The 18,972-nt window shown below is 44.8% G+C and overlaps 1 protein-coding gene and 1 long non-coding RNA gene across 9 annotated transcripts in view; one reads left to right on the plus strand and one right to left on the minus strand.

The window, feature by feature from the left end:
• The window catches only part of LOC119159859 (uncharacterized), a 98,109-nt gene extending 96,200 nt beyond the window's left edge, over positions 1-1,909 (minus strand). For all 8 annotated transcript variants that reach the window (XR_012894489.1, XR_012894490.1, XR_012894488.1 and 5 more), the window contains exon 1: positions 1,587-1,909. The gene's annotated coding sequence lies outside the window, so the exon portion shown is untranslated. The remainder of the gene's footprint in view (positions 1-1,586) is intronic.
• Positions 1,910-4,725: 2,816 nt separating this feature from the next.
• LOC142803525 (uncharacterized) lies at positions 4,726-8,092 on the plus strand. Its single transcript, XR_012894153.1, has 2 exons — positions 4,726-4,796; positions 5,984-8,092. It is a non-coding gene; the product is annotated as an uncharacterized LOC142803525 (long non-coding RNA).
• Positions 8,093-18,972: the final 10,880 nt, after the last annotated feature.

Genomic DNA, 18,972 nt, shown 5'->3' on the forward strand with positions numbered 1-18,972 from the left:
ATTTTTTCCGAACTGTTCAGTAAATGAAAAAAAAAGAAACGTTTTGCGTTATAAAAGGCATGCCAAATAACGAGCGTCCATCTGATCACATAGACAAATGTTGCTGTGGTTAGCTGCAAGGAACTTTGAACACTCCAGCTGAGCTTTAGCGTCAACTTTTACTAGAGCATTCTAGAGCGAGAGGAAGTGTCACAAAGAGCACGTAGCAAAATTTAGTGCCACATCAAGAGACCAACACAATGAAGAGAAGAAATAACGGATTTGTTTGGAAGGCACCGCAACAAAGAAAACTAATTTCCTCACCCACACACAACTACCTTCACTGTTGGTTACCCCAATCTAAACACACACTGCTAAGCAAACAAATTGCCATCATCTGCGACTGCTTAATAAAGCCACCCGGACAAGAACGTTCTCTAATTCCAACTTGTGCATCCCGTATCTATCTCGCGCACTTACGCAAGAACAAGCTTCAATGAAAGCGTTGGCACAGTATATACTTTCTCCCAAGTGACACCAGCTGTTTGATCGGTCCTCAAGCAACACGCATGCACCTACCATACATCCGCGTAGTACATGCATCAGACCAACATTCACAAATCGCGTTCCAAAGGCCTTTATTTTATGCTCGTTGTCATTGCTTGTAGATTTGGTGGCAAACACTTCGGGCTGGTAGGTGTTAATTCTGTGCTTCGGGCGAATGACGTTAACTACTCGATAAGCACGGATAAGAAGCTCCTGAACACGGCGACATCACAGGAATTAAGAAAAGCGGCAGCGACTTGCGTATGAATCACTTTCTAACAACAGAAAGCGACCACGACCCCACGGGCAGAGGTGCTTCTCGCCATTTCAAACAGATTACAGTCCAATCCAACACCAACATCGGAGAAAAAAACATCACGACTAGAATACGATGAACCCGCCACAGACTGTGTGTCACAAGCTAGTGAGGAACTCTACCTGAACCACAGAATAAAGAACGCCCAAATCGCCTGAAAAATGTTTTCCAACACACCGGTTCTAACGCCATCTATTCATACACTTTAAGCCAAGTCAAGCCGGTTTTAAGCGGCTATTGGGTGAACCGAACGCTTTTGCCTCGAAAAGGTTCGTGCCACCGGGGGAACCGAAACACTTCCTTTAAACAAAAAGTCGAATACGAAACTTTGCAACTGATTAAACTACAAAAAATGGGCTGAAAAACGTTTGAGCCTAATCAAATAGCGAAATCAAAAGTACTATTGCGCACTATAAATAACAAACATCAATAAAATAATTACGCACTCAAAGAACGAACATCAAAAGAACAACATGGCCACTACGACGTTACTTCAATAAAGCAGCGACATTTTGTTCTTTATGCCTTCAGCTATTTCACGCTACAAGTTACTTCAACAGAACTAAGCATAAAATGACAAAAAAAGGTTTTGCTAGCCTCTTTAAGGGATAACTTCAAAAAGGATTACCAAAGAGCCTAAATCACTTCGCACGTCAAAGTATACGCCAGAACAGTTATGTATTCCTGTAGTACATTTCACGACTTATCGGCACAAAACAAAAACAGAAATGCGAATAAAACTTACCAAGGTCTTGTGACGTATTCTCGTCAATGAAGAGAGAGCACGTGTGAGTTCCGCTTATCTACCATCAGAAAGCGACACTTTCTTCCGGTGGCCGTGTTCCAACACTACCAGGCAAACGCATCCTGCCATGGCCCAAACATTTCATGACGCATGGGTTCGAAAAAGATAAACCACAGAGGCAAGCTGAGCGACCAAACGGGTTTGAAAACTATAAACCACAGAGACAAGCAGAGCGGCAGAACTGTTGACCGGGAACGAACTACGCAGCGAGAACGAACAGGTGGAAAAGGCGCCAAACCACACAACGTACAACGCGCAAGCGCGCCCCGCGCAACTACAGCGACCGCAGCGCCAGTGCGAAATTCGGAACATCACTCTTCGATGCGAGGCTTTCGAAATCGAAATTGAGTGTCGCTCGAGGCGAATGCTTGCATGGCCTTTGAGACTTGTGTTGCGCTGCTGGCTGTCTTTGATTGCGGTCGAATATAATGCGCGTGTTTGTACGATCAAGATTCGGAAAAGGTGATATCACAGTGAATAAAGTACGTACTGAATGGGGCAGTATTGGGACCGAAATAAGAGCCTGTATATCTGTATCAAGGCGTTTTGGGCGTGTTATACGCAAATCGATACGTGTTACGGAAATTACCCAATCCACTGTCTGTAAATTTTCAATGCGCTGCAATTTGATCAAATAAAAAAACCTTCACTTGTGTTTTAGGACAACGATTAAAAAAAATGTGGTCCAGCTGCTCACCTCATTGTTTTGAACGTACCTGACCAACATAAACTTTTTAACGGACAATCCAAATGGTTCGATCAAAGGCTAGTCGGGGAAACCATCTCATCTACTGGGTAAACAATGCTGAACCAATCGTTTTTCTCAGCATTGTATACAAGCATAACCATTCGACTTCACCAAATGTGGCAGCACTAACACAATCCAAAAGGTTTCGACAATTCTGTAGGTCAAGTGGTCAAGCCAATTGCCAATTAATCATCCCATAAGTCGTCAATACAATGGGTAGGATCCGTCTGTTAGTATCTCTGGAGACACGGCACCACAGGCGTGCGTAGGGTTTATTTGTTATTAATGTCTCAAGCCACTTTGCGCACTCCCCATTTTAGATGACTATCCAAGGTGGGCTATCCCTCTCCCCCCCCCCCCCCCCCCCCGCCGCTGTCCACCATGCGCATGCCTACGCACGTAATAAGCTTTGAAATAGAAATCGTGAATTACCTCTAATCATTAATGAAGATGTGAAACGCAATTTTTTAACGGGGGTTTGTTAATTTGACTAGATGTAAATTCTTTTCCCATGCCAGCAGCAACTTGATTTTTGAGGGCCCGATGATTTTTCACCCCTTTCAAATGACCATTTGGGGGCACCACCTCAAAATTACCATTTCATGATATTAAGGGGCAGCTCCTTGAAAAGACTATTTCACGGAGTGTCCCCAACCGAAAAAGTGCCCCCCCCCCCTCCCCAGGAAAAAATTTCTGCTTACGCCTGTGCTAATGGGTAATTTTTATGCCATAACGCCCCATACCACTGATTCTGTGCACTTCATAGATATTACTACGAGATCGCATTTTTGAGTCATGGTGCAATGAAGAGGTAGGAGAAAAAATATCAGAAAGGTGGGAGGTTAACTTGACTAAGTCCAGTTTGCTACCCTGCGCAGAGGAGAGGGGAATGAGTGAAAGAAAGCAAGGGAGAAAGAGGAGGAGATATACATTGCACATAAAAAAGAAAAAAAGAAAGTTAGCACGGGATTAGAACCGGATGTGGACGTACACGGACATTTGGTTTTGTTCTCAGTGTTGACAGTGGTTCATCCTCTTTTAACTTTCTTTTTTTTTCTTTTATTCTTTTCGTCTTTTTTATCTCTTTTTTTCTTTCTTTCTTTCTTTAGTTCTCTCTCACTCTCGCGAACATATTCCAAGGCGAGAGGGACGCGGCAGCAACGAGGTTTGGAAATTCATGTTAGTATAACTCATCCCCTGATGAAGGGAGGACCCCTCCCGAAACTGTTGGGAAATAAATATATTTATCCTTGTTGACAACGCTCCCGTTGTGCCATATCCCATACCTTCACTATATATATATATATATATATATATATATATATATATATATATATATATATATATATATATATATATATATATATATATATATATATATATATATATATATATATATATATATATATATATATATATATATATATATATATATTGCCCGCCACGTAGGTCTAGTGATAAGGCACTTCGCTGCTGACCCGCAGGTAGCATGATCGAATCCCAGCGACGGCGCCCGCAGTTTGAATCGAGGCGGAAATGCTTGAGGCCCATGTGTTTAGATTTAGAGCACGTTAAAGACGCTCAGGTGGTATAATTTCCGAAGCCTTCCATCACGGCGTCTCATAATCATATGGTGATTTTGGGACGTTAAACCCCACATATGAATCAGGGGCTCAATTTTGTCGCAACCCCCCCCCCCCCTATAAAGTCAATATGTATGTAGGTCTGTATCCAGCAATTTTTGACGGGCTGTATAATGTTCAGAACGGCTTAATTGATATGTGGGGTTTTACGTCCCAAAACCACTCTATGATTATGAGAGACGCCGTAGTGGAGGGCTCCGGAAATTTAGACCACCTGGGGTTCTTTAACGTGCACCCAAATCTGAGCACACGGGCCTACAACATTTCCGCCTCCATCGGAAATGCAGCCGCCGCAGCCGGGATTCGAACCCGCGCCCTGCGGGTCAGCAGCCGAGTACCTTAGCCACTAGAACACCGCGGCGGGGCTATGTTCAGAACGGCTAACTATATGGTCGAAATGAAGGCTTGTATATACTGTAGTATAACCCGAAAAGCTCGTGCATGAAAATTTTCAGGGGGTGTGAGAAATCTCCAGACTTCGCATCATCGCTTCGCGTGCGCGCACGTCTACATATGCGTGCGTAACCTGCCGACGACCAAAGGCAGACTTTTGTTCTAAAGCTTGCGGTGCTACCAAAGGACTCCCACTTGCTCTTGTCTCCATTTCTTTGGCAATAAAAGTATTAAGCAAAACCGGACACACTAAAGTGTCGCCAGGAGGAGGCATCTAATACTGCCAGCTGTGGACGAATCAATTTCCGTGCCACGGCGTCAAAAGTGGTTTCGTGCAACGCGCCGTGTGGACTGCACTGCTGATGAGTACAAATTTTTTTGTGTTCTTATACATTTTGTGTGATTTCGTGTGGTCGCTAGGCGATAATTATCTATGGCTGGTAAATCCACTTGAGCTTTACTGTAAGTGATATAAGGTAGGCCTTTTATGAAACGTCATATCTTTTAGTAAGTTTTCTTGTGTTTCCCTACTCTAGCTAAATTTCGACTGTGTCATCAGATGACAACAAACATGCGCGCACTGCGCAATAAAGCAGCTACACTCCAAAGTTGTCCCTGTTTTGTGCTGTGTTTCGGGGACTGATCAAAATGTTGGACCGATACTTGCATACCATGCATTCACGAGTTGTGTCGATGTAGTACGCACACGAGCGGATCACTCGATGTACCTAGGATAATACTGAATTTGAGCGCTCTTATTAACTGACACGCCCATCTAAAAAAAAAAGAGGCTAATTTTTTTCTCGCTAGGTCGATCTCTTGGAGATTGCATATAAGTCACTTTCGTACTTTCGCTGCACCGCAGTTGCTGTAGTACAGGTTCGTCATGCAAAAAAGTGAACTCAGAGGGGGGGGGGGGGCTGTCAGTTGTTACGAGAAAATGCATTTAGTTTCTCCCTTCATTACACACGCGCGCATATGCTGTGTGAATATGCATACGAGTGCAATTGGCAATTATTCAGAGCCAACTACGATCGCGTGGCCGCCCTTTTAAACGGCGCATAAAAATGTATACAGTACATACGGCAGTTTTGTTTTTGTCGCTTGCCTACTGCAGTGTTGATGAAAAGTTGTGTCCCTGTTTTTGATAGTTTTCTCCTTACTTTCTATGTCCGTTGAGTGTTCTAGGCACTTCACAAGTAGTCAGTTTTGGCAAGCTACGATTGCAACTGGTTGATGTGTACTAGTTAATTGCAGTGCATTCTTGGTACAGATTTTCTGCTCATAGATGCAGGGTGTTTTCTCTAACTATAGATTTTTTATTCTATTTCACTGTTGTGAGCAATCAGGAGAAAGCAGTAATTTACCTTTTTAGTTATTTGCTTGAGCCAGCAGGTGTTCATGTGACTGAGTTGTAGTGTGTGCCAATTTGTAGCATACCCTCCTTTTTTTCAGGAATCACAAATTTTTCACATAGCTCATTTCATCATCTTTGAACTCGACGGGGCGTTCTGTCTTTAGGATAACACCTGTTCTATAATATTACTTTGCAGCTAAATCCAGGATAGACACACATGCCACTGATAGACACACATGCCACTGAAGCCAAATTCACCTTGCGCAAGATTATTCAGCCACTGCTTCAGGATCTTCAACGGATGGAATCTCATGGAGTTGAGACAGATGGACAGCTTGTTGAAGGGTCCCTTATTCATGTGTGTGGAGATGACTTTTTTAGCCACCAGATAGGTGGTTTTCGTGAATGCTTATCATCAGGGCCTATCTTCCGTTATTGTTTGGCACCGAGAGAACAAATTAGTGAGAAGTGGCATGAAGATGATTTCATAAGCAGCGAAAGGAAAATTCATGCTCGACATATCAACTTTATTGAATCTGATTCAAACCGCAGTAGTGTTTGTGGGGGCAATGTAGATGGCTGCCTAAGTTCACTTGAACTATTTGATGTGACAAAAGGCCTTTCCAGATGGTATGCATGACCTCTTTGAAGGAGTGATTCCTTTTACCATGAAACATATTGTAAGGCAAATCATATCAAGTCATGTGCTCACTCTTGATCAGCTAAATGAAAGGCTTAGTTCGTTTGCCTTGCAAGGAAATGACAAGAAGTCAAGAATTCCGCCTCTTTCCCATCAATCAGTGTCTGGCACATCAGCCATTAAGGGTTCTGCTGCAGAAAAACGTTGTTTCTTTCATTTTTTCTCATTATTTGTGGGGGATATTGTTGCAAAGGGAAATGACGCATACAATGTATACCTCTTGCTGCGTGCCTTGGTCGACATTGTTCTTGCATCTCAAGTGTGCAGTAGTGCAACCGCACAACTGCATGTACTCGTTGATGATTTTTACACTGCTTTTAGGGAAACTTTTTCAAATGTAAAAATTATACCAAAATGCACTACATGATCTATTATCCGAGGCTTCTTCTTTCATACGGTCCTTTGTGCAGACTCTCCTGTATACACTTTGAGGCGAAGCATCAATTTTTCAAGTCTGTTGCGAGAAAAACTCGTAACTTCGAAAACATTTGTGGAACGCTGAGTCGCCGGCATCAGATGAAGCTCATGTACTCATTAACACAACCATTAGAATCTGTGGCTGCTACATGCACAGTGAGAATAGACATAAACTGGTTGCCGGATCTTTTGAAAGACAGACTGCAGCAGCTTAACATGCCTATGGAAATTATACAGTGCCACATCTATCACAGTGTGTGAAAGAAAAATCAGTGTCGGTTGTGTGCTACCTGTATTTATTGCAGATGATGACCTTCCACATGTTGCCCAAGTCACATTGCTTGTGGCCAAAAATATTTTGTTTTCACTTCCTACCTTGAGACTAAGTATTTCGTTGATCACATGCATGTCTTTGTTGTAGAAAGTACAACCCACAGTGTCATAGTTGAAGATTTGGGACATCTGTTTTTTTTTTTATCCATTAAGCCTGTACATGCAAAGTAAAGGGCAAGAACTATGTGAGCCCTTGCTATGCTTTTTTCACCAGCACAAACTGTGACTTCATAAGAGAACAACAGAGTAATTAAATAGACATGTATTTTGAAAACAAATGGTCTAAGGGGCAACACATGCTAGCAGAAGTGTTCATTGTTTTTTTGCTCAAGCTGAACAAGCGATTCCTTGGCCATTTTTTTTCTGTGTGCTTGTATGATACTACAGCAATAATTAGCTTGGTAATTACGACACCACTGTAACAGTTAGCTAAGATGCCTCATTGTGTGGTGAATCACAAGATTTATACAAATTTGACTGGTTCGTTCAGGTAGTAGTGTGACAAATATTGAAAGTTTGAAGTTATTTGTATTTTGTTATACAAAAAGAACACTCTGTCATGATGGTGGTCCTTAGCCCAATAATATTTTATTCTCTGTTGCACGTACTAGGGTTCTCCAAGGTGGCCTGTTGACCGTAACAAGTGTTACTGCAATTGCTGTCATTCATGTAGCAGCCACCTTCAATAGAGGAGTCACCAAGTGAACTTCTGTTGTACTAAATATTATCGCTCATCATAAACTCTATATGCTTCAAATTTTAATAATCAATACACGTGATTGTGTTCATGCGGCTTCAGTATTTTGCATTTTATTATGTGAAAGGTCATGGTCAATAAATGTGGGTGTATTCAAATGGCTTTTGTCTATTGTGTCTTACTGTGTCATGCTGGTTTTATTAAAAATATGTCCAGAGCTTTTAAAATGGTTATGTGATTTGTCCCTACCGAATTACAGTAAGTCCACATTAGGTGTCAGCTGGGCATTTTCACAGCTATTATTGCAGGCGTTAAAATCAAGGTAGGCTTGACAGTACGTCGTCTCCCTCCATTTTTTATGGGGGTCTTATCCTGCTCTTGGTGGGTCAACTGTAGCATTACAGCACCCATTTAAAAACTGGTGGAGTTTATTTGTTTGGCAGTAGAGCCTCATGCCAGAATACTCGGAAACCTTCAGTTTCCTGAGAAATGATTCAATTATAATTACTCGGTTAGCATGGTATGGGAAACGCAGGGTAACTTGTATTGTTGCACTCTTGCATGCATTTTCTTGAGATGCTTCGCAGAATGGGTCACCGTCTTAATCGACTAAGCTGCTTGGCACAACTCTGAAACAGTTAAGTGATAGCAAGCTGTTTTATAGGCACCTGGGCATAAGGCTCCCTACTTGTGATTCGATCAAAGCTCACCTTGGGCTCTTCACATCATAAGTAAAATTTAGTTTTTTAGTAGTGCATGACGAGTCTGTTGTAATACTGTAGGAGCGCAATTTTAATGTCTTTCACAGGCAAGTGCCTGCAGAAATAAAATGTGTTGTCATATCTGATGTTGTCAGTGAGGTCAGTAAATCAATGCTCTGTGTTGCAGCTACACTTATTTCTTTCGAGCTTGCATGTCTCTAGCCCTTTATATCCCAAGTTATTTTTCAAAAATTCTCTCCAAGGTCCTGATTTTTTTATTGCTTGATTTGAAATCCCAAAATACACTCTGAACAGTATATTGGTACGACGTTCATAAGCATTCGTTCACTTCTAGAGACCTTTGGCTTACTAGACCGTCAGTGCTCCAGGAACGAATACTATATATATGAGCTTGCGTGAGCATGCCCGCCCCCACACCCCCTCCGATAAAGGCACATCTTATGCCCTGTGTGATGGGAGAAAATGAAATTTTACTTCTGCCACGAGCTGTTTCCCTCAAACTGTTAACAACATGAATGAGCCACAGGCTGTGTTGGAGTCACCTTTAAGAATGGCCAGCCTTAAAGCACTTCGGTGCAGCTGCTACAACTCCTCCGCATTTTTGCTTCTTGAGCTCTCCAGTGATTCTGAAGGGTACAAAAGCTTACTTATTATACTGTCTTTGGTGTATTAGACGATACATATGCAAAGGATTCTTTTATGGAGTCACAATGCAAAATAATCATGCTGCCTTATTTAAAGGCATGCTGAACAACATCAACCTACAATTCAAAGTAAACATCTGCAGCATTCTTCATAGTCGAGGGTTGCTTTGGAGAGTTAAATGCAATCAATCAGCAGACATGCGAATAAAAATTGATGACATATTGGCAGAAATATTAGTGGAGTAAACAAAAAGCTTTATAAGGCATTTATTCTACATCAAAGTGCATTCGAAACACCTACAAAAGGTCATGCAAGTTCGTGAGCTCTAGAACACATCAGATTTAGGTGTCGTAAATGACGCTTTTCTCTCTACAAGAATGCACCTATGTATAAAAGGCTTCCCAGCTTTGCATACTGGGGTGAAAAGTTAGCTCTTAAAAGCTGGTTTTAAAAGACAGTCATGAGAAACTTCAGCGGCAATTTTAGACTTCCAACTGTGACAGCTGTTGCACAATCGTCTGGAACAGACATGGCAAATGAACGGTTACTACATGTTGCTTTATCTGCAAAGCCATGTACATCGCATATGGGCATGACAATGTCAACTAATTGTTGATCATATTTACATCAATGGGTTACCTATAAAATAGTGGTGCATTCATCACTTGCATGACAAATTGCACAGAATTTGCACACAAAATGTACATCTTTCAATCGCAATGCCTAAAAGTTCAATATACAAACTTTTTTTTTTCTAACAAGTAGATGTGTTTTTTACCATCAAGGCACAATTTTATGATCGACAAGCATCTACTTTTCATAAAGCTTCAGTGTGGGCTGGTTAGTGTAGGCGAATTTTTCAAAATCAGAATAGCATTGAAAAGTGCCGACAAAGAGAGAGCATGTAAATAAGATGGCTGCACTTTTTTATACTTTACGCAGCCAATAACAAAAAAAGTTAAAAAGGGATTAACTGCAACATGTGGCTGCTCCAATGTAGGTTACATAGAAGCAGTTATTATTAGGTTATTATTAGGTAATATTGAGGTTTTTATGATTAGGTTACTACTAAGTTATTAGGGTTATTATTAAGTGAGCCCTTAATTTGTGGTGGATACAGCCATACAATTTAGAGGAGGTGGTCACTTGAAGCGAGACCAGGGGGGGGGGGAGGAGGCGTACTGACTTTTTGGTTTTCAGTGGTTGCTGTCATCCCAAAAACCCCATCACATAATAAATATTGTTTATTTGTGTGCAGAGTTATCCCAGCAATTCGTCATGACTGGTGATGAGGTCAACAACAGGCTGTGAAAGAGGAGGGAGCATGCCTACACATTCCTGGGGGGTGAAAGGAATTGTCCCGCCCCCTGAATCTGCCACTTGCCTTAATTTTATTCTTTATTTCACATTCTAGTGAAATGAATAGACACAGACTAAAAGAAAGGTATAGATGACATTAAATTTAAACTATGAGTATATATATATATATATATATATATATATATATATATATATATATATATATATATATATATATATATATATATAAATATTTGCAGCAAGGAAGTAGGAAGTAACGCTGGCCCCGGTAGAATAAGGAAAAATAGAGTACGACGCACGTTGGTTTTGCACGTTATATTCTGATTATATATATACATATATATATATATATATATATATATATATATATATATATATATATATATATATATATATATATATATATATATATATATATATATATATATATATATATATATAAATTGTTAAGACGTTTATTGGTGGACACTCGTTGATGATTCACGACAGCGACAGTCAATGCGGGGACCGACTCTCTGCACGAGCTGCTCTTCTTCTTATGAAAAGGGCGACCCACTAGAAGGCACTCGAGAGGACGACCCACTGTTCGAAGGCTTTGCCACAACTACCCCGGGTACGAAAAGGAAGCCGCCTACGACCTAACAGGTGGTTACAATGAGCGGGTCATGGTAGGCCTTGAGGCGCTCCATGTTAACAATGTCACGTCCTCGACGGCGCATGTCCGAAGATGGTTCGATTGGTTCAATCAAGTAGTTGACAGGAGAAGTGCGTTTGACGACACGGTAGGGGCCTTCGTATTTGGGCAATAGTTTTGAAGATAGGCCAGTTGCAGTGCTAGGTATCGAGAGCCAAACAAGCGCTCCAGGGAGGAACGTGGGCGCAGTAGTGCTGGCGTCAGCGCGAATGCTTTTTTGCCGCTCTTGATCGTGTGCAGTAAAGGTCTTTGCAAGCTCTCGACACTCTTCAGCAAGCTTGGCTGTAGCAGAAATAGGCGCCCACTCAGACGGATCTGGCCTGTACGGAAGTATCGTGTCGATGGTGTGTGACGGGTGCCTTCCATATATTAAAAAGAAAGGTGAAAAGCCAGTAGTGCTCTGAGGGGCGGTATTATATGCGTAGGTGACAAAGGGTAGAATGGAATCCCAATTTGTGTGATCGGCGGCGACGTACTTGGAGAGCATGTCGCCGAGCGTACGGTTGAAGCGTTCAGTGAGGCCATTCGTCTGCGGGTGGTAAGCAGCAGTTTTGCGGTGAACAATGTTGCACTCTTTAAGAATGGCTTCAACGACTTCAGACAGGAAGACGCGGCCTCGGTCACTCAGCAGTTCCCGGGGTGGACCGTGTCGTAAAATGAATCGGTGGAGCAGAAACGAGGCCACATCGCTCGCTGTAGCCGCGGGGATAGCGGCGGTTTCGGTGTATCGCGTGAGGTGGTCCACAGCGACAATGGCCCAGCGGTTACCAGCCGACGTCAGTGGAAGTGGCCCATACAAATCGATGCCAACGCGCCCAAAGGGCCTGGCAGGGCAAGGTAGAGGTTGCAGACCTGCCGGTGATAGGTGCGTTGAAGCTTTTCAGCGCTGACAATCTATGCAGGAGCGAATGAATTTCTGGACGTAGCGGTACATGCCACGCCAAAAGTACCGTTGGCGAATGCGGTGGTAAGTCTTCGATACCCCGGAGTGCGCACATTGCGGATCGGAATGAAAGAACTCGCATATGTCAGAGCGCATACTGCGAGGTATGACTAGTAGCCACTGGCGGCCGTCACCGTTGTAATTGCGCCTGTGGAGGAGGTCGTCGCGAATGGCGAAATGGTGGGCTTGACGACGCAACGCGCGAGTGGATGGAGTGGATGGATCAGCCAGCAAGTCGATCAGTGAGGCGATCCATTGATCCTTGCGCTGTTCAGTAGCAATGGTATGAATGCTAATGGAAGAAATGGCAAGGTGAGACGCGGAGTTGTGGGCGTTGTCGTCAGGCAAGGGAGAGCGTGACAGGGCGTCGGCGTCAGCATGTTGCCTTCCATTGCGGTACAGCACGCGGATATCATAGTCTTGCAGGCGAAGTGCCCACCGGGCGAGACGGCCTGGGGGATCTTTCAATGACGACAACCAGCATAGTGCGTGATGGTCGGTGACGACATCAAATGGGCGACCATACAAATAAGGTCGGAACTTCGTAAGGGCCCAGACGATTGCCAAACATTCCTTCTCGGTGATGGTGTAATTAGTCTCGGCCTTAGTAAGCGTACGGCTTGCATACGCCACGACATATTCCGGGAACCCCGGTTTGCGCTGCGCAAGGACAGGGGCGAGACCGACACCACTGGTGTCCGTGTGTACCTCTGTAGGGGCCGTAGGGTCGTAGTGGCGGAGTATGGGAGGCGACGTCAACAAACGACGGAGCGTTGTGAATGCGTCGTCACACTGTGATGACCACGAATGGAGAGGCCCGTTACTTCCAAGGAGCTTCGTCAGCGGTGATATGATAGTCGCGAAGTTTCGAATGAAGCGCCGAAAGTAGGAACACAGCCCTACGAAACTGCGAAGTTCCCTGACGGATGTCGGCTTGGGAAACTCGGACACGGCCCGAAGCTTAGCTGGATCAGGGAGAATTCCGTCCTTGGACACGACGTAGCCGAGTATTGTCAGCTGCCGAGCTGCAAATCTGCACTTCTTTAGGCTCAGTTGCAGACTGGCGTCACTCAGACGCGTTAAAACATGCCGTAGGCACTGAAGATGCGTCGAGAAGTCCGGAGCGAAAACGACGACGTCATCGAGGTAGCACAGACACGTGTGCCGTTTCAGGTCACGCAGAACAGTATCCATCATGCGCTCAAAGGTGGCGGGCGCGTTGCACAGCCCAAACGGCATGACGTTGAATTCGTACCAGCCGTCGGGGGTGACAAAAGCGGTCTTCAGTCGAGCGTCCTCAGCCATAGGTACTTGCCAGTACCCTGAGCGCAAATCGAGAGATGAAAAGAATTCTGCTCCTTGCAGGCTGTCAATAGCGTCGTCTACCCGCGGTAGTGGGTACACGTCCTTACGAGTGATCTTGTTGAGGCGTCGGTAGTCCACACAGAACCGCACAGAACCGTCCTTCTTCGTGACGAGAACGACAGGAGATGCCCAGGGGCTTCCAGAAGGGCGAATAACATCGCGGCGAAGCATGTCGTTGACTTGCTCGTTGATTACACGCGTTCTGTGGGAGATACGCGATATGGACGCTGTCTCAGTGGTGGCTGTGTGCCTGTGTCGATGCGATGCGTAATGGTGGATGTGCGGACGAGAGAAGGTTGGGCGACATCAAAAGAAGACCGGAATTCTTCCAACAGGCCCAGAAGCTGGGAACGCTGGCCTGGCGTAAGGTTGTCGGGAACGGAGGGACCAAATACATCATCGGATGATGAAGCAGATGTCGACACAGCACTAAGCGTACTGGAACTTGAGCAGTGCATGTCATCGGGTTGATCCATAACTTGTTCCATAACTTGTTCGTCTTCGATGGATTCCACGCTGCCGAGACATTCACCTCGCACCAACGTAACGCTGTACGGGGATGAGTTCACTACAAAAATAGTGGTGCTGCCGTGAGTGAGTTGCACGGTCGCAAAAGGAACCAGCAAGCCTTTTCTGATGAAAACACGATGAGATGGCGAGAGGAGTGCAGCGGTGTCAGAAAGGCTTGCGCAGTAGACCGACACCGTCGCGGACGAGTTTGCAGGCACTTGGGCGTCATCTATGACGAGTAACTTGCTTGCGGCAGATGGACTGTCGGCCGGCGTCAAAGAAGAGAATTGGGTGAGTTCTATTTGTGCTGGTCCGCAATGAATGACAGCGTCATGGCGGGAGAGAAAATCCTATCCTAGGATGACGTCGTGAGAGCATGAAGGAATTATGATGAATTCGACCGCATACATCACGTCCTGAATCATAAGGCGGGCTGTGCACATCGCCGTAGGGTGAATGCTTTGGGCGCTGGCTGTACGGAGGGAGAGCCCGGAGAGTGGCGATGTCACTTTGCGCAGTAATTGGCTAAGTTTTGCGTCCATGACGGATACGGCGGCTCCAGTATATACAAGGGCAGATGCACGAACGCCATCCACAAGTACGTCTATCACGTTCGATGGGCTTTCCTGAGGGCTTCCGCAGTTCGACAGCGTCGCAGCCCTTGCCTCGTGGACTGCGACGACTAGTTTTCCTGGTCACCCTTGAGTGGACGTGGCCGCATCGGCGACAGTGAGCGACGTCGCGGAGATGGTGAACGGCGGGTAGACGGAGCAGGGCGGGACGACGGTGACAAAGGTGGCGGTTGGTCATAAGAGCGGCTTGATTGGCTGGGAAAATTTGAGGCGACCTGCGGTTGCTGCACACGATTGCAATAGCGTGCTACATGACCGACGCAACCACAAGCAAAGCAGATGGGGTGATTGTCAGCAGTGCGCCATCTGTTCGTGGGTCCCATCCATGTCGCAGAACACGTTGGGCGAGCCGGCTGCTGATATGAGTGCATGGTGGGCGGCACCTGGGGCACGTGGGTGACGTCGGCGTATGTAGGCGACACAGTTTCTCCGAAGGCCTGGGGCCTCACGGTGGTTTCAGTGTAACTTACAGGGCAATCCACAGAAATCGGTGGGGGCGGCCTGGCTACAACTTGGGCGTAGCTGAGTGGCGCAGATACAGAAGGCGGCTGGTGGTATTCTGGAACGACCTGCGCAATTTCCTGCTGAATGGCTCGGCGGAGCGGAGGTACAAGTGTACTTGATGGCTGCTGAGCATGTTGCGGCGGAGCAAAAGCTAGTAAAGAGACCTGGCGGGCAACTTCCTCACGCACGAATGACTTGATTTCGGTGAGCAAGGTTGTGTGGTCAGGAACCGCTGACAAAGCCGATAGACCAGCATCACGTGGTGGCGATCGACGGGTCATCAAGCGCTGCCGCCGCAGCTCGTCGTAACTTTGGCATAATGTAATGACTTCTGCCACAGTATGAGGGTTCTTGGCCAGAAGCATGGTGAAGGCATCGTCGGCGATGCCTTTTAGAACATTCCTGATTTTGTCAGCCTCTGACATGTTCAGGTCGACTTTCTTGCACAAGTCAAGGATGTCCTCGATGTAACTTGTGAAGGACTCGCCAGTCTGCTGTGCTCGTTCACGTAAACGCTGTTCGGCTTGCAGTTTACGAATGGTAGGGCGGTCGAACACGTCAACGACAGCGGTCTTAAAAGCGGACCAAGTCGGGAAATCAGATGCGTGGTTATTGTACCACATTCCGGCCACACCCGCAAGGTAGAAGAACAGGTTACCGAGTTTAGCTGCCTCATCCCAATGATTGGGGACGCTCACACGTTCGTACATGGCAAGCCAGTCCTCGACGTCAGTGCCATCCGCGCCGGTGAAGACAGGAGGGTCGCGGATGCGGGGGACACCGGGACATGGCGTCGGTGTAGGAGGGAGCGTTTGCTGAGCGGCGTCCTGGTGCATGGTAGAAGGCACGGTACGGGATCGAAGCTCGAAGGGCATCGAATGCGAACCAAAGATGTTTGAAGGGGACAGCACTCTCCACCAAATTGTTAAGACGTTTATTGGCGGACACTCGTTGATGATTCACAACAGCGACAGTCAATGCGGGCACCGACTCTCTGCACGAGCTGCTCTTCTTCTTATGAAAAGGGCGACCCACTAGAAGGCACTCGAAAGGACGACCCACTGTTCGAAGGCTTTGCCACAATATATATATATATATATATATATATATATATATATATATATATATATATATATATATATATATATATAATGTAGTAATTACGACATAATTGACATAAATTTAAGTGTATGAAAAACCAACCTGTCGTAAGTAGGCCCCCAGCCCCTTTGAATAATGCGTTCGATGCTCTATCAATTGAGCTGCTGTTGTGATCACACTGTATGTGGTATTTATGCTTGTGTAATCGTGGAAGCATTGCCAGCTGGCGTGACATAGCACATCAACTTATTAGAAGCTAGAAGCTGAACAACCCTAGCATACTGCCCAATGCCTCAAGTCTTCTGCAATGAGATCCTGCAGCAAAATGATCATTTTTTCCATCAGTTCTCTTTAGTTCATGTAAGAATCACACTACTACACCTAAACATATAATTGCTATTCATGACACCTTCCTTAACTGACGTTGTAAATCTCCGTAAACAGTGTATTGAGTGCCAGATGCAAACTAGCATAAATAAATCAAAACGTATCATGGTTAGGGCCAATGAACAATCTCGTGTTACAAAACTACATGTTGAACAACATATTCGTTGATTCTGTATCCACAATAAAGTACCTTGATGTTCTCTTATCGTTAGACCTGTCATGGAATGCTCATATTGATGCTATTGTTAGTAAAGCATCCAAGTCACTTTGTTTAATAAGACGAAATCTGCATCTGGCATGCTCAAGGGAGGGGCTACACTTCTTGCTTATTGCAATTGAGTGCACCTCCTTACATTGGAATCCACATCAAGCCTACCTCATAAAGAAGCTGGTGTCTGCACAAAATAAGGCTGCTCACTTCAACGCGGAAACTACTTGGACACATCAAGCATAAGTGCAACCAAACCTTCACTCAAATAAACTCCTCTAGAAAAGTGCATACTGACATTATTGTCCTTTTTTTATAAGCCTCACAGCAATCATTCCATGATACCTTCAATGTCAGGGCAGCTCGCTGTATATCTTCACGGCTAGATAACCAGTATGAAATTCAACCCATTTTCACCGGCACTAATCTGTTCTATCTTCCTCGGTGTGCCCTCGCCAAGCCACTTCATTTTTGTAACGAACGCCTTCGGTCGGCCGGGCATGTGCGCCGCACTAGGCACAGTTTCTTGCGCCGAATGATAGAGCTACTGTTGTTAAAATCTTAGGATGACCTATTGTCCTTCTTTTATAAGCCTCACAGCAATCATCCCATAATACTGTCACGCAGTACCTTTAATGTCAATACCTTTAATACAATACCTAATAATAATGACAATACCTTTAATGTCAGGGCAGCTCGCAGTTTATCTTCACGGCTATGGATAACCAGTATAAAATTCAACCCGTTTTCACCGGCACTAATCTGTTCTATCCCTGGCAATTCCTTATTGTCATTCGTATATGGAACGTTCTCCTTACTTTAATTGCCCAAACTTTTAATCTTGTCTTATTTGTTAATCTTGTAGAGTCAATCCTAAAACTGTAAGCTAATCGTTATGAAGACCTATGTATTCCCTCCAAAGATATCACCATTCATTGTTAAGTGCTTGAATTGACGCTGCTTTTCTTATTATGATTGCTTTACTTTATTTAGCCTTCATTTACACTAGAAATGTTTGTGCTTTTATTTACTCTAGTTCATGTATTCTATTGTTTGTTGTTCATTTTGTCTTTTCTTTGCCCCATTCATTACTACTACCCCTCTCTATGTAACGCCTTCTTGGCCTTTAGGGTATCTGAATAACGAGTTTAATTGTAGCAGTCACCTCCGGTCATGTGTAAATAAAGAAGTAAATTTATTAATTGAATAGTGATGCACAGTTCTTGCTTTTCGCACTTGTGTATGATCCAATATTTGTTTTGTTTCATCACGTGGTGTCTTTACCACTTTCAGCGAGGAAAAACTTTAATTGATGGTTATGTGAATGTTATCATAACAGCAGTTGCTTTTAAAGGCTCACCTCCATGTAACCGAGGGCATATATGCGCATTATAGCTCGTCATTTAGCGAAAATTAGGTGTTATGCTCGATGAGTATTATCATCCACCTCTGATGGCCAGCTGATCACGTTGCGGATCACTGCTTTTTCCACCGGCCAAGCGCAAGAAAACTGGCGCCGCTGTAAAATATTGTCTCAAAGAATATTGGTACTATACGATTGCAACTGCTGAAGCACACTAGAGCAAGAACTTAGCTCGATGCCTGCAGCCGTCAAATTTTTGAAACACGGCGCCATTAGTATATTTGTTAAACAATGTTATGCACGTGTCTCTGGGCCTCAATCGTATGCCACACGTTCTTTCTAACGATCACCACAGGCTCTTGGTTAAAAGTGCCCACGTTATGATGCCAGTATATCGACACGATACCGCAGTTGGGCTGTTCATCAGTTCCACCCCTCTCGCAGTACTAGTTCACTTGTCACCGAAGAGCCCTTTGCCAACACCAACTGGAAAGGGAGAAGGCCTCTGTTCTCCTCCCTTTCCAGTCGCACCACGTCAGCTAATGGGGCGGCTGCAAGAGGCGGCTTGACCTGCTTGACCGGTTCGGCGGGAGCGATAAGCCGACCGGTCCCAGCACGTCGCAGCAACGCACGTGCGGCTTCAG

This window comes from Rhipicephalus microplus, chromosome 3 (genome assembly GCF_043290135.1).
Source record: "Rhipicephalus microplus isolate Deutch F79 chromosome 3, USDA_Rmic, whole genome shotgun sequence".
NCBI lineage: Eukaryota > Metazoa > Arthropoda > Arachnida > Ixodida > Ixodidae > Rhipicephalus > Rhipicephalus microplus.